The following is a 15,627-nucleotide window of genomic DNA, read 5'->3' as shown; positions in this document are numbered from 1 at the left end:
AGCAGAATGTGTTTTGTTTTTCTACTAAGATTAAATAATCTAGCCCTAGCTGGTTTGGCTCTGTGAATAGAGCATCAGCTTGCAGACTGAAGGGTCCCAGGTTCAATTTTGGTCAAGGGCACATGCTCAGGTTTTGGGCTCAATCCCCAGTGGGGGGCATGCAGGAGGTAGCCACTCAATGATTTTCTCTCATCATTGATGTTTGTATCTCTCTCTCCCTCTTCCTTCCTTCTTCTCTGAAATCAATAAAAATATGTTAAAAAATAATAATAATCTGGAGGCAGTGTATAGGATACGGTGGAGGGAGGGAAGCCAGGGAGATTCATTCAGTGGCAATCATAGTAGTTTAGGCTTGAGGTGGTAAGGGTCACTCACATAGAACATAGTGACTGGCACATAAGTGCTCAATAAACATTTGTTGAATGAATGAAGGCTAGCAGTGGTTTAAAGGTTAATGACATTAAGCTGATACTTTGGGGTAAGTGGAGTAGCTGAGGTTGTGCTACTTGGTTTAATAGAGGCTGAAATTCTTCAGGGCATTGTGGGTGGAGTTCTTCAAGTCATTGCTGTGTGTTCACCAATCCCCATTTCCTCGGGGCTCAGCCTTTTCTGCACTTAGGTGAGGACGTTTGACTGAGTTCTGACCAATGGAATGTGGGTGAAAGTGCCATTGACCCTCTCTGGGCCTGGCCTATGGAAACTTCCCTGTGACCTATCACACTATCTCTTGTCTTTCATTCCCTGACTGGACACAACAGGATGCAATGGAGAACTCCAAGGACTGTGGAGATGACAGAACCACTAGGGTGACAGGCTTGGGTTTCTGTGTAGAGTTGGACTGACCTACTGTGTGGCCAGCAAAATCACCCAAGGTGATGGCAAAACTTGGGGTGAACAGGGAGAATGATCTTGAAGCTCTCTGTGAATGAGCAGAGAATGGTTGAGAAGTTGGTCAATGAAACCAATGCTGAGAAGGTGGAACAGCATGTTCAAAGGCTGGGAGGTGAGAAAGAGCTTGTAGCATTTGAGGAATTGAAATATATTCCGTATTATTGAAGCCTATCATGACAGGTGGGAGGAGTAGCAAGAATTGAGGCTGGAAGTGGAACTTTGCCTTATAAAACTGTTCACATGTTCACACAGCAGTAGAGGCGTGCTGCTTTTAAAGAGGAAGAAAATGGCCGAAACCAGTTTGGCTCAGTGGATAGAGCGTCGGCCTGCGGACTGAAAGGTCCTGGGTTCAATTCCGGTCAAGGGCATGTGCCTTGGTTGATGGCACATCCCCAGTGGGAGGTGTGCAGGAGGCAGCTGATTGATGATTGATGATTCTCTCTCGTCGATGTTTCTGACTCTCTGTCCCTCTCTCTTCCTCTCTGTGAAAAGTCAATAAAATATATTTTAAAAAAATAAAGAGGAAGAAAATGTTTTTGAGGCCATTACGTGTGCCAGCCTCTGTGCCAGGTGATTTCTGGATCATCACATTTTATTATCCTCATGTCCACCCCACCCCCACAAGGTAGACACCATTCTAATCTCAACATCGCAGAAAAGAAAACTGAGGCTTCCAGAGGTTACATAATTTCCCACTCAAGGACACAGCTCAGTAAAGTCCGATGAAGAGCTCGTCCTAAATGGTTTGGTTTTTAGGCTTCCAAAGACTGATCACCCTAGGGAAATCGAGGCAGCCCTTGGGAGACACTGGTTGTTGTGGGGGGCACTGCCATGTTGGCTTGAGGCACTGGGGACACTTTCTAATAGGCAGTGCTTCGGAAAAACAAGTGGCTCCTTTGCAACGGCCAAGGGAAAGGCTTCTGGAAAGTTCATTCAAACCGAACCATACTCTCCTTAAGGTTGAGGATGGATAGTGATAACCACCTCCTCGACCCCTCCCAGTCACCTTTCGCTCTGTGTTAAGGCAGAGCCACGTTTCCCTTTAGACTCAGCCCTCTTTTTTTTTTTTTTTTTAATAATATATATTTTATTGATTTTTTTACAGAGAGGAAGGGAGAGGAATAGAGAGCTAGAAACAGCGATGAGAGAGAAACATCGACCAACTGCCTCCTGCACATCCCCCACCTGGGACGTGCCTGCAACCAAGGTACAAGCCCTCAGTCGGAATCGAACTCAGGACCCTTCAGTCCGCAGGCCAACGCTCTATCCACTGAGCCAAACCGGTTTCAATTAGACTCAGCCCTCTTACCTCTGGATATGCTGGTGCCTGATGCCCTGAGGCCTCCTTCAGGGAGGCCTTACCTGACGCTCCAGCTTAGATACCTAATTTTTTTCAAGGCACATGCTATGTGTCACTGACGAATTATCCGCCTCCCTCGGTGGAATGGAAGCTCTTACTAGAGCACATGTGTCAAACACAAGGCCCGCGGGCCAAATCCAGCCCGCCAGGCCTTGCAATGTGGCCCGCACCGCGCTGTCATCACTGCACTCCGCTGTCAGTTTATGACATTGTCAGTTTATGACTGTTCAGTAAACCATTCGGCCCGCGATTTAGGCTGGAGTTTAGATTTTGGCCCCTTCTCTGATTGAGTTCGACACCCCTATACTAGAGGAACAGGATTTTATTTTGTTCAGAATTGTATCTCTAGTGCCTAGAACAATACTTGGCTCAGCAAACTGCTAGTAAATATTTGTTGAATGCCTGCCTATTTTCCAAGCACTGTGCTAGGTCCTGACTCTGTCTAATTTCATTGAATCCTCTGAAGTCCATGGTTTACCCACCCTGGGCCCTAAAAGCAGTTTCAGCGGATTGTGAAGTAGATATGTCGCCCCAGTACATTTTCCTGCGTTCTCCTGGCAGGACCCAGGTGTAAGGAGCCCTCAGGAGAGACCAGCCAGACATAGGCTGAGAAATTCACAAGGCCAGGCATTTAGGGGGGTCCACCCTGGCTGCTATTCACAGCGTCTGATCCCAGCGCTTTCACACTTCCCTGGGTGTGAAAATCCTTGGGAGAACAGGATAATCATAGCTCTCAGAACCCTCTTTTCATAAATTAGCAACAAGCCAGAGAACAGAGAGCCATCTATGGGAATGGGGAGAGGACTTCAGCCTCCTGTCGACCCAGGGGAGGAAGATCTCAGGACAGTGGGGGTGGGATGAGGGCTTGGGGTAGATGAAGGGGAGCTGTTTTGACCGCCTTCTCCTCTCCTTGTCAGTGGCTGTCCTCCACTGCCTCAGGTTCAGAGGGAACGAGGGCTCTGGCCTGGCCAGGAGTTGCTCCAAGGAGAATGCACCCCCTAGCTCTCAGCTAGTAAGGGGCTCCTTTGCTAGGCTAGGTCGTTGTCATACTCATAGCCTAAACCCCTGTATATACTGTCTTTTTTTTTTTAATATATTTTTATTGATTTTTTACAGAGAGGAAAGGAAAGAGATAGAGAGCTAGAAACGTTGATGAGAAACATCGACCAGCTGCCTCTTGCACACCCCCTACTGGGGATGTGCCCGCAACCAACGTACATGCCCCTGACCGGAATCGAACCCGGGACCTTTCAGTTCACAGACCGACGCTCTACCACTGAGCCAAACCGGTTTCGGCATATACTGTCTTTATAAAATATATATTTTGATTGATTTCAGAGAGGAAGGGAGAGGGAGAGAGAGCTAGAAACATCAATGATGAGAGAGAATCATTGATCAGCTGCCTCCTGCAAGCACCACACTGGGAATTGAGCCCACAACTCAGGCACGTGCCCTTAACGGGGAATCAAATCATGGCCTCCTGGTTTGTAGGCCGATGCACACCCACTGGGCCATGCTGGCTGGGTGTATATAATGTATTTAAAACATTGGGGCAAACAGCATCCCTGGGGGAGCTCACTAAGATTTCCGGGGGTGAACGCTTATGGTTCTGGAATGCTTACAACACTGGCCCAGCATGCAAAACAGCTCCTCTCCCCATGTCACAACTTTGACTGAGGTCTCCTTTCCCCTGGCCTGCTCCTCTCGTCACTGTTCATCTAAAATGAACTTCCCCTCACTCCAGTGGACCTGCTCTTTGGCTAATGAGCAAGTGTACAACACATCTTTACTGAAGACCTCCTGGATGGGGAGCTGTGCCCGCTGAGTGGGCAAGACAGATAAAACCCTGGCTTTCGAGGGGCGTGTACTCCAGTGATAGAATAATTGAGTCAGCCGGCGATGGAGACCTAGTTGTGTGCTCTTAGCGTATCCCGGGTGAGCCTTTGGCTATAGGTGGCAGGAACATTTATAACTTGTTAGAAGTATGAACGCATCACTCGGCCAACCAGAGGATCCCCCTCACACAGCTCCCCTCCCTTCCTATTGGATCTTGGAGGCGGCACTTCTGTGCTAAGAACACCAGGACTTAGGAGGGGCTTTTCTCTGACTGTAGTGTGGCCAAGACTGCAGCCAGCAAACATTCTCGGGGGCCGCCAGCACTCGCTGGTCCAAGAGGGTGGAAACTGGAGACGAAATCCATCCTCTCCCTCGCTCCAGGCTTGCCGTCTGGCCCTCCCGGGGTGCCGAGCTGGCAGGTGGGCAAGAGGAGAGTCGCTCACCTTGGTACACACCTAGCTCCTCCTGTAGCAGGCTGACCGTCACGCTGTGAGTTCGCTGTGTGGGCTGGACAAGCTTCCTGAGTTTTCTGCCCGGGGTTATGATACCATCAGCTGTTTCTCATAGTTCCAGGGTCTGACCGTCCCTGTTTATACTCAGCGGTACAAAGCTCTGTGGGTTTGTGTACACAGGAGGCCACCAAATGTCTGGAGAAGAAGGAGGGAGGTACGATGTACAGACGTTTGCTTACCAGTAAGTGGCAGCTGGATTCCGCTCTTACCTAGGAAATCGGTCAGAAGTCCCAGCCTCGGCACTGGTGCCCCAGGGCCTGTGTGGATACAACGACAGCCTCAGATGACTCAGGCATGGCCGAGGGGCAACATTTCGAACCTTCAGAGGGGAGGACTCTCGGGTGTGACTCTGGCCCCACCTGCCCGCTCGCAGCTCAGCAGACTGAGGTTCAGAGATGTGAGATAACTCACCCTCAGTCCCACAGTCCACAGCAGGCCTGGCCTGGAACTGAGAAGGCCTGTCTCTTCATTCACTGCTCTTCCATGCCCATGTACACTTAACCCATCAACAGAAAATTAATTCCATACAGATACATGTCTGCATTTTCATGAAGAAAAGTACAAGCAAAAATGGTTAATATGTCCAATAGCCCAGAAAGAGAAGAATACAACTTTCCCCGAGGCCTGTGTCACTTCCCTGGCAGGACCTCACCAGCCCATGCTCTTTAGTAAAAAGTTTCATACAGCCTAAACGGGTTTGGCTCAGTGGATAGAGTGTCAGCCTGTGGACTGAAGTGTCCCAGGTTCGATTCCAGTCAAGGGCATGTACCTTGGTTGCGGGCACATCCCCAGTAGGGGGTGTGCAAGAGGCAGGTGATCGATGATTCTCTCTCATTGATGTTTCTAACTCTCTATCCCTCTCTCTTCCTCTCTGTAAAAAATCAATAAAATATATTTTTTAAAAAAGTTTCATACAACCAACGTGAGCGTGTTGTGGCACACGTCCTTTAATAGCTGGTCCCTTTCACACCGTGAAACCGGTGCAGGGTGTGTGTGTACATGTACGTGCACCGATGCATGCACACTACAACAGGGATTTTTGTTATAATCGTTTTTTGTCGCATCAATATCTCAAATGAATTTCTGGAAGAATTCATTTCTTCCAGAAGTGATTGTTTCTGGAAGAATCTGTCCTTTTTATTTTATTCATTTATTTATTTTAAATCCTTACCTGAGGATATTTTTCCCATTGATTTTTTTTTTTTAAGAGAGAGTGGAGGGGAAGAGAGAGAGAGAGAGAGAGAGAGAGAGAGAGAGAGAGAGAGATGCAAGAGAGACACACTGATTGGTTGCTTCCCTCATGCATCACGATCGAGACTGGGGATCGAGCCTGCAACTGAGGTATGTACCCTTTGACTGGGAACCAAACCTGCAACCCTTTGGTCCTCAGGCTGATGCTCTAACCACTGAGCAACCGGCCAGGGTAGATCTGTCCTTTCTAGATAGATGCTCAGGCATTATTCATTACCAGTGGTGGTCAGTATTCCCAATTCTTCCCCCCCCCCCCCCCATGTGTAAATGATACTGGAAAGGAAGTACCAAACTTCCTATTCCAGAAGTTCATTTATAAAGTGGTTATGGGGACTGGAAATACATTTTCCCATAAAAAACATTATATGTGGTTTAATTAATGCTTGGAACCTGCTTCAATTCATATAGAGTTGAAATGCTGCCCATTTGGAATTAATGCAAGTATGAAACACTACTTTTTCACCATCAGGGCTTAAATAGGAGAACTGTAAAGTCAAATGAGATTTTAAAATATTACCGTGAATGTTGGTGGTAAGGTGTGCCGCACTGGTTTGAAGTGGAGGTAGATGGAGACTCTGAGAGTTCTGGATGGACCCCTTAGGTTTCCAAGGGCTTTGGGTGTCGATGACCCTGGCTCTTGGGAATGGTGTATTGGATGACTTTCTCTGCCGTCCTAAGGCATCATTAACCCTGTTGTTTAAAGATGTGACAAGGTGTGATTGGGGCTTGGGCTTTTGCTGACAAATAACATGAAGGAAGGAAGAAAGGGGGAAACGCTTTTCCTCCTGAGATCCCTAAGTCCAAGTTGGAGGAAAGTGGATGAAGAAACTGCCTGCATAGGTGAGCAGGAACACCTCACGGGGTGCGGGTTCCCTCGCTCTAAATCTCTGAGGAGAGTGAGGGGAGCAGAGAGAATTGATGCATATCCCACTTATGTGGCTCAAGCCTAGTGTTTCATAGTCGTCACTGATATCCCAGAACCCTGAATTCTCCTTGTGTCCAATGTAACCACAAATTAGCATGTTGGCACCATTCAAGCAGCCTGGTGGCAGGTGATCCTATGAAAGAAACAAACATCCTGTTAGCCAGGAGGAGAGATGTGATGCCCTCCTGAAACCTGGACCCGGCCAGAATTCCAGAACAATTCCACAGATAGGAACTGTGGAAGCCCTCCAGGCATCTGGTCAACCCCATACATTTGGGGAGTGGGGAGAAGATAGGGGAGCGGGTGAACAGAGTGATTGGAGAGCGTCACAGTGAGAGGACATGGGATCTGCAGAAAAAAGAGAAGGACTGAAAACATTTTGGGTGGGGCATGAGTCTCACTTGATTAGAGAACGTTACTGTGTGAGAAAGCTATTTGGAGATGCCCAACCAGGCCTCAAATGGCAAAGCAGAAGAAGGAGAGGACTTGACACTTCAAGTCTCCCCTGTAAGAGGAGAAAGGGACCGAGGGGATGAGGTGTGACCACTTCCCTGCACCATCTACCGGGGACATTGGTCCTACTCCTGGCCTGACTCAAGTGAAAGCAGAGCAATTAATTGGCATCACGGGTGCTGGTCAGCGGAAAGTAATCGTAAATTCATTGTGCTCACCATGCTAACTCGTGCTTGGTTTAGGGAAATAGAGGTTGATGAGAATTGTCTGAAAATCATGCAGTCCATCCATCCTTTTTAAATTCTTAGAATCTATTCTTGAATCACACTTGCTGTGGATGAATCTACATGCTTTTGGTCTCCAGTGAAATGCTTGGAACAATTCAACTTTGTTAAGAAGCCATCAGCCTACTTTGGGGGATGGTTTAAGAGACAAAATTATGGTGTCATATTTATGATAAGAACATTGTTTTCTTTATAAGGATCAATGGAAGAAATTTCTCTTAGGCCTTTGTTCCAGGAATAGCTATTTCTCTTAACACCGGGCTTTTTCTTTGTGGACACTGTGAATCATGTAACTGGCTAAGTCTCTTATCCACTAGGACCATGGTCGGCAAACTGCGGCTCGCAAGCCACATGCAGCTCTTTGGCCCCTTGAGTGTGGCTCTTCCACAAAACACCACGGCCTGGGCGAGTCTATTTTGAAGTGGTGTTAGAAGAAGTTTAAGTTTTTAAAAAAAATTGGCTCTCAAAAAGAAATTTTTATTGTTGTACTGTTGATATTTGGCTCTGTTGACAAATGAGTTTGCTGACCACTGCACTAGGATCTCACATTCAAATCTGAAACAATGGTGAGCCAGTGTCAGAACCTCACAGGGTGTGGAAGTGAAATTATATTCTTTAGCATCTGCATCTGATGTATTCTTCCTTGTTTCTCCCTTTATTTCCTTATTCACCTATTGCTTTGCTTTCATTATAATCCATGTATTTTTTTTTTAAAAGTCATCTGAAATTGTTTTGGGGATAAGGTGGTTAAATAAATACAAACGTGGTGAAAGGGTGCTAGCTCACACAAGTCCATTTGCTGACTGTGGTTGGGTGGCTTGAACAACAGGCTATTCATAAGTACAGGAAATTTGCAAGACTGATGTTAGAAACTCTGGAAGTACCTGCACTATTTATAGTTGCATTTTTAAACAAATTCTTGAATCGGAGCTGTGAATATGTGCCATTCTAACTGGAAAGGTAATTATCAAATTCCTTCGTAGTCCATTTGGCCATGGTATAGAAGCACCTTCACATTCAGGGGAATGAGACACTGGCCATTTCTTTCATCTAAGCAACACTGTTTTCTTTTTAAGGTCAATTCTATGTATATACCCACTCAAAGATCCAAGTCCACATACTTAATCAAAATCACTGATTTTGCAAATCCTTAGCCAATCTTGGATTAGATTTGCAACCACCAAGTAGTGAAGAAAGCAAAGCAAAATGGACTTAGGCCTTTACAAAATATATAGTGTATTGAACATAGCCCCTCCCCCCCACCCCCCTCCAGTTAGCACTCAACTCTGAATGCTGTTGATCTTCCAATTATCCCTTTCCCCTCAACTGGGAGAAGAAACAAGCTGAGGCTAGAAATGGTTTGAAGGGGCAAAGAAGGGCATTGATGTTCTGAATGCCTCTCTCCTTCTGCTTCCCCCCCGTGTCACCTGGTCCCAAAAGGAACAGATACGAGCCTACCTGTTTCTTGATAGTACAAGTACCGGTATGACTGAGCATCCTGGGGAGGGCAGAGCGTAGGCATGACTCATGGGAGTGACTCAGTCTTCCTGGACCCCCTTCCCTTCAGTACCAACCAGAGGCCACATTGGTAGGGAGGGAGAAAGAGCTTGGTCTTTGTTTATTTGGCCTCCCCCCGCCCCCCCCCCCCCCAATTGGGAGTGATTCTGACTCTCACCTGCTTAGAATCAAGGATGCCAAGGAGATTTTCTGGTGTAAATACTAACAATGCAGAAAATTAGCCCAGTCTGGATAGGACTTCGAAAAAGAGAGAATCAAGCCCATTGTGTTCTAAAAGAAAAGACACTGGGGGTGGGAAATCACAACTTGCATATTTCAAAAGAACATCTTGCCAGTTTTCCCTTTTTGGGATGTGACACAATAAATACTAATTTGTACCCTCTTAGTGAAGCATGGCGGTTATCTCTGAGTGGTGGGATTCCAGGGGAGTATTTTTCTCTTGTTTCGCACTATGCTCGGATTCCCCCGCAATGGAAGTACACGAGGATGTGGTTGGATGTTAAATCAGGTTCTAAAGTCAGTACGTAAAGAAGAAAGCCATGTCCAGTAAAACTGCCATTGAAGATAACGTCCCTGTTAAAATAAACTATACGTGGCTTTGTGCAGTACAAAGTAGTGGCCTTGCATTTAGGGGCCAAGTCATATGGAAAGATACACATACCTTTTCTGTTGTTGTTGTTCATCCTCAACTGAGGATATTTTTCCACTGATTTTTACCAGGACCCTCAGTCTTTAGGCCGATGCTCTATCCACTGAGCTAAACTGGCCAGGGCAAGATGCATGCCTTTATCTTTCTACCTTAGAACCCATTGAAGGTGCCAAGCAGTGCTCAACTTGGTGGGACCTGAAACCGGTGCTGAGGGAGTACCTGCCATCTTGTCCTTCAGTCTGTGGAGTCTACACTCACTGAGTGGATCGGTTTGAGGAAACAGCTTCACTGTCAAACAGCTCTCTCTCTCTCTCTCTCTCTCTCTCTCTCTCTCTCTCTCTCTCTCTGTCTCTCTCTCTCTCTCTGTCTCTCTCTCTCTCTCTCTCCCTGCAGGATATGGTGTGGGGGGCCTTGTCTTAAACCTGTGCTTGCAAGGCAAGCCATTATATTAGGTTGCATATTGTAGATCAATAAAATTGGCATTTTATTCTAAAGTGAATTAATTTAATTTATTGCATTTAAGGTGAATGTGTTCACTTCTCATAAGATTAAGAAAGCCTTAGGTAGGGGGATAGAAATGGGGATAGTTCTAGGGATAAAAACAGGGCTTTAAAAAAACAACAAACAAATAAACACCCCCCCCCCAAAAAAAAACCCCCAAAAAACCCCCCAAAAAAAACCAACCCAAAAACAGGGCCTTTTAGGGGTCCATGAGGGTGTCTGCCTACATTTGCTTGGAAACCCAGCCCGGGAGCTCTTGGTTATAGCAAGAGTCATCTGTGAGGACGACTCTTAAGTATGGGTCATTTTTCTATGTGGGACCCTGCTCTGCTAGGTTGGGGTGGGGGGCAGGAGGAGAGGTAAGCTGGAGGTTGGAATGGAGTCATTTTTATTTAATCCTCTCCCTCACTCTCACCTCCCCAAATAGAAACAAGTTCTCACAAGACTGATATGCCCCTGGGAGATACGTGGGGTCCCACACAGAGGGAATATTCACCCAACACATACTTTTAAAAAAAAATTATATTTTTACTAGTAGCCCTGTGTTCAAATCCGTGCACCAGTGGCTCTCTGCAGAGCCTGGCCGCTCCACGCCTGCTGCCCAGAGGCTCTCCGTGGCCCAGAGGCCCATCTGTGGCTGGGTGTGAAATGCTTGCCTCATTGCCATGGCGACGAGGCAAGCATTCCGCCAAGCCGCTCACGCTGCCTGCTCTCAGCAGCTGCCCTCCTCGAGACTGGGGGACTCCGGCGAGGCTGAGAGGACTGGGTGTTGCCATCTTGTGGCTATGGGCACCACCATCTTTGCGATGGAGTGATGGCTAATTTGTATATTATCCTTTTATTAGAGAGGAAGGGAGACGAAGAGAGAGACAGAAACATCAATGAGAGAGAATCATTGATTGGCTGCCTCCTGCACACCCCTGCTGGGGATGGAGCCCACAACCTAGGCATGTGCCCTGACTGGGAATGGAACCATGACCTCCTGGGTTATAGGTTGATGCTCTACCACTGAGCCACACTGGCCAGGCACCCACCACATACTTATTGAGCACCTATTATATGTGAGGCTCCCAGGGTAAGTACTGAGTCTCCTTGGGGGCAGCCTATACACCATTTCCTTCCTCTCTGCCATTGAGGCAGGAAGAAAATGACAGAGAAGACACACTTATGGCTGCTCATGATCGTGCAGAGCAGGATAGTGTAATTAAGACCTTGGCTTTGGAGTCAGACAGAACTGGGTTCCAGTCCTACTTCTGGCATTTGTGAGATGCATGACTTTGATCAAGGTATTCGGCTTTTCTGAGCCAAACTAGGGCTAGAGATCTTTTCATTTCATATAATAGCCGTGCATGGTATGGATTTACGCATCTTATAATACTTCACAGAAAAAGATACTGAGGGTCAGAGAAACCCAAGATCACATGACTGCTAGATTTGGGATTCACTCTAGCTCTGTCTGGCTCTAATCCCACAAGTCTTAGAATCAGTCTGTCAATGGAAATGATACCAAATGAGCACCTGCTATGTGAAAGTACTGGGGATAAGTACTGAACAACGTTCTCTGCCCAAGAACCCGTAGGAAAGACCAACATCCATACCGTGGTAAGTTCTCCCAAGGGAAAAGGAAGAATCCTGTGAGACTGTGTAGCTGAGGCCCTACCGTGGGCCATTTTGGGAGAGTGGCTCTCTGAAGAGCTGTCTTAAGAGGAGAACTGTGGGATGAGAAGGTGCTGGCCGGAATACAAGCGTGGGAGAGAGCATTCCAGCAGAGGGTAAAGCATTTGTCCCACCTCCAGTCTCCCAACCCTCCCCTCTCCTCCCTGCCCCCTCCCCCACTCCCCCCAGAGCAGAGGAAGCCCTTCTTAGCTAAAAATAAACGTGCTGAGCCTCTGGAGACAATCCTGCCACTGCCCAGAGCCCCCAGAGAGCCCATTCTGTGGCTAACCCTCCGCGCCCCGCCCCACAGGATGTGTGGGGTTGGTGGTCCTCGAGCTGCAGCCCCAACCTTTCCGGCTAACTCTGCCTCCCCGAGCGTGTGTCTCCAGCTAGGCTGCGCTCCCAAGCTGGGCGTCTGCCAGTCAGTCTGGCCAGGGAAGTAACTATTTTGGGAATTTTTATGGTGGAACAATATTTTTTTGGTAAACAAACGGAAAGCTGTTAAACAGGGACGCTCACCCCCTACCTCCTGGTTCACCTTCCTCCGAGTGGAGGTGTTACAGAGGCAGCCCTGTCCAGTGGGGAGAATGTCCCCGGGGCTCCCTACCTTCCACACGCACCTCATCATTTCTCTTGGGATCAACATCTATGGAAATTGGGGAGGCCGGTCCCCCACCCACGCCCCGCCCTGAATTCCTTAAAAATAAAAGCTCTTGGTGTGGTCCGGGGTAGTGGGAGCCAGTGTCTGAGGAAGGGACCCAGCCTGGTGGATGCCCTGGCTCCAACGTTAGCTCTGGAAGGGACCTTAGAGAACACCTGCCACACCCCCATTTCATCCCTCTTTACAGGAGGGTAACCAAGGCCCAGAGCGGGAGGCCCTTTCCTAACGTCACAGAGCTCATCGGTTACAAATGAGGCCAGAGTCCTGGACACCAGCCTCCTAGTCCTATTCTCTTTCTTCGGGAATAATAAGCCAGACTAGTGATCAAGAAGAGGAAAGATGCCCAGCCGGTGTGGCTCAGTGGTTGAGTGTCAACCCAGGAACTAAGAGGTTGCTGGCTCGATTCCAAGGTCAGGGCACAGGCTCAGGTTGCGGACCATCCCAAGTGTGGGGTTTGTAGGTGGCTGAGTGGCTGCCTCCTGCATGCCCCCTACTGGGGATTGATCCTACAATCCAAGCATGTGCCCTTGACCGGAATCAAACCTGGGACCCTTCAGTCCACAGGCTGATGCTCTATCCACTGAGCCAAACTAGGGCTAGAGATCTTTTCATTTCATATAATAGCCATGCATGGTATGGATTTATGCATCTTACTTCACAGAAAAAGATACTGAGGGTCAGAGAAACCCAAGATCACATGACTGCTAGATTTGGGATTTACTCTAGCTCTGTCTGGCTCTAATCCCACAGCTCTCCCCACCAGGCTTTCCCACCAGGCTGCTTCCTTCCACTACACGCCTGTAGCAGAGGGTTTTGTTTACAAGCTCCCATAGATGACATGTTGGGATTGAAGGAAAAAGGCAAATAGAACGTATCACCTACGTTTTGAGCCTTGTATGGGTCAGGAGTCTTCCATCTTGAGTGATAGAAACCCAGTTCAATCTGGTTTATGTGAAAGAGAGCTAATCTTCATTTGTGTGGGTGGGAAGTCCAGGGTTACATCTGACTTTAGGAACAGCTAGATCCAGGACAGTCTTTCTCTTTTTCCTCCTCTGGGTTCTCCTTGGCTTATTCTTCAGACAAGCTTTCTCCACATGACGGCATCAGCGCTTGCTGGAGCCCCAGAATCACCTCTCAGCAGAAAGGGACCATTTTCTGTCACAGCTTTGGTGAGAAAATCCCAGAAGGACTCCAATTGGCTGGCTTAGGTCATGTGCCCATCTCTGAGCCAATCACTGTAGCCAGGGGGATGGAGGATCTGAGCCTGGGGACATGTGCCACATAGAATGTGCTTCCCACAGGGAAAAGGGCCTCAGTATCTGATGAATGGGACAAAAGGTCTGGAATGACAAAAAAACAACAACAGAAATTCTTATGCTTGGGGACTGGGGGCATGCTGGCACCACTGATAATCAGAAGGAAAACTTAGGAGGAAGGGTTACTTAGGAATAACAATACTAAGTATAACAACAGTAATAAACAATATTTATTACTTTACAGCTTACAAAGCCCTTTTACGTTCCTGTTTAGTCCTCATCTAACCCTGAAAGGCAGACAGAACAGGTTTCTGACCTCAATTGACAGATGAAGGGACAGGTTGGAGAGGATAGATGATGTGCTCATGGCTGGCAGGTGGCAGGTCTGGGACTTGGATAATGGACTCACACTCATGTTCTCTGAGATCAGGAGGGGAGAGCAGGTGGAGTGTGAGGTGTCTGGCATCCTAAAGACAAATGCTACTCTCAAGGTAATAAGCATACCTGAGCATGTGTCTTTGGGGTCATTCAGTCTTGTATGGTCTCCTCTGGGTGCACCATGGCATTCGTGAAAGGTTCTTACCTGTCTAGTTAACTGCTCTACCTGCCGAATCTTCTCTGGGGGTTAGAGGGTGGGGACTAGAGCTGCAGGCCAAGGACTGAGTCTTAGGGAGCGATGTGGGGAGAGACAAGGAGGGGAGCCCACAGTGCAGCATGGTTGGCTCCATCTTCAGTCAACCGTTGCCAAAGGTACCACAAGCCTTTGCATCTGTTGGGCCCACCAAGATGGACATGTGGGGATCTATAGATTCTGAAAATCCCATCAGTGCAACTGGACTGGGCTGGCACCAAGTAAATTGTACCTTCTGGGGTCTGATTGAGCTTCTCTTTCAGTTCAACTTAAATTAATCAAACTCCATTTATTGAGTTCCCAAGATATGCCAGGCATTGTGCCTATGTTGTGCGCCACGTGTATTACTGTATGTGATCAGTCATGTCTGCCTTCTTAAGGGTCACTCATTCATTTAACACCCATTGCTTCCCAGACACTGTGTTAAGCACTGGGTGTACAAAATTTGGTGACATTCTTATTTTAGGTTGGGTGGAGTGATACATTTATGCCCAATGGATCATAATACATACACCTGTGATAAGTGATTTGATCAGCATATGAAAAAGTACATTGGGATTATAGAGATAAAAGTGGCGAATTTTTGTTTGGGAGATTCAGGGAACTCTTGATAAAGAGATGTTATCTGAGCTGGACCAGCAGAGCAAAGGAACAAAGGTAAGTGTGCAGCGCACTTAGAGGGTGAATGGGAGCTGTGTGGAGTGGGGAGGGTCGGCGCACGGGGTGAAGTGGAGGGAAATGGAGGGTGGGAAGGAGGCTGAGCTTGAAGGCCAGCCCAGGAGTATTCATTTTATCCTTTTTAAAAAATATATATTTTTATTGATTTTTTACAGAGAGGAAGGTAGAGGGATAGAGAGTTAGAAACATCGATGAGAGAGAATCATCGACCAGCTGCCTCTGCACACCCCCTACTGGGGATGTGTCTGCAACCAAGGTACAAGACCTTGACCAGAATCGAACCCGGGACCTTTCAATCCGCAGCCCGATGCTCTATCCGCTGAGCCAAACCGGTTCCAGCTCATTTTATCCTTTGATGCCCTGGTCCCTGGGAAGGGAAACCACTTGCTTTTCAGTCATCTGCTGGTTTCATGCTTTGTTCTCTGGATAGTATGCCCTATTGTTCTCTGGTTAGTTTGGCCTTGTTGCCTTTTAAAATGTCAGCTCCCAGTGGGCAAGGATTTGCCCAGTTTTCATGTTTTTTTTTTTTTTTTTTTTTTTTTTTTAGTCCTGAGCCCAGTACAGT

Source organism: Pipistrellus hanaki (genome assembly GCF_964339955.1).
Source record: "Pipistrellus hanaki genome assembly, chromosome: 1".
Classification (NCBI taxonomy): Eukaryota; Metazoa; Chordata; class Mammalia; order Chiroptera; family Vespertilionidae; genus Pipistrellus; species Pipistrellus hanaki.
Note: the sequence above shows the minus strand (reverse complement) of the source record.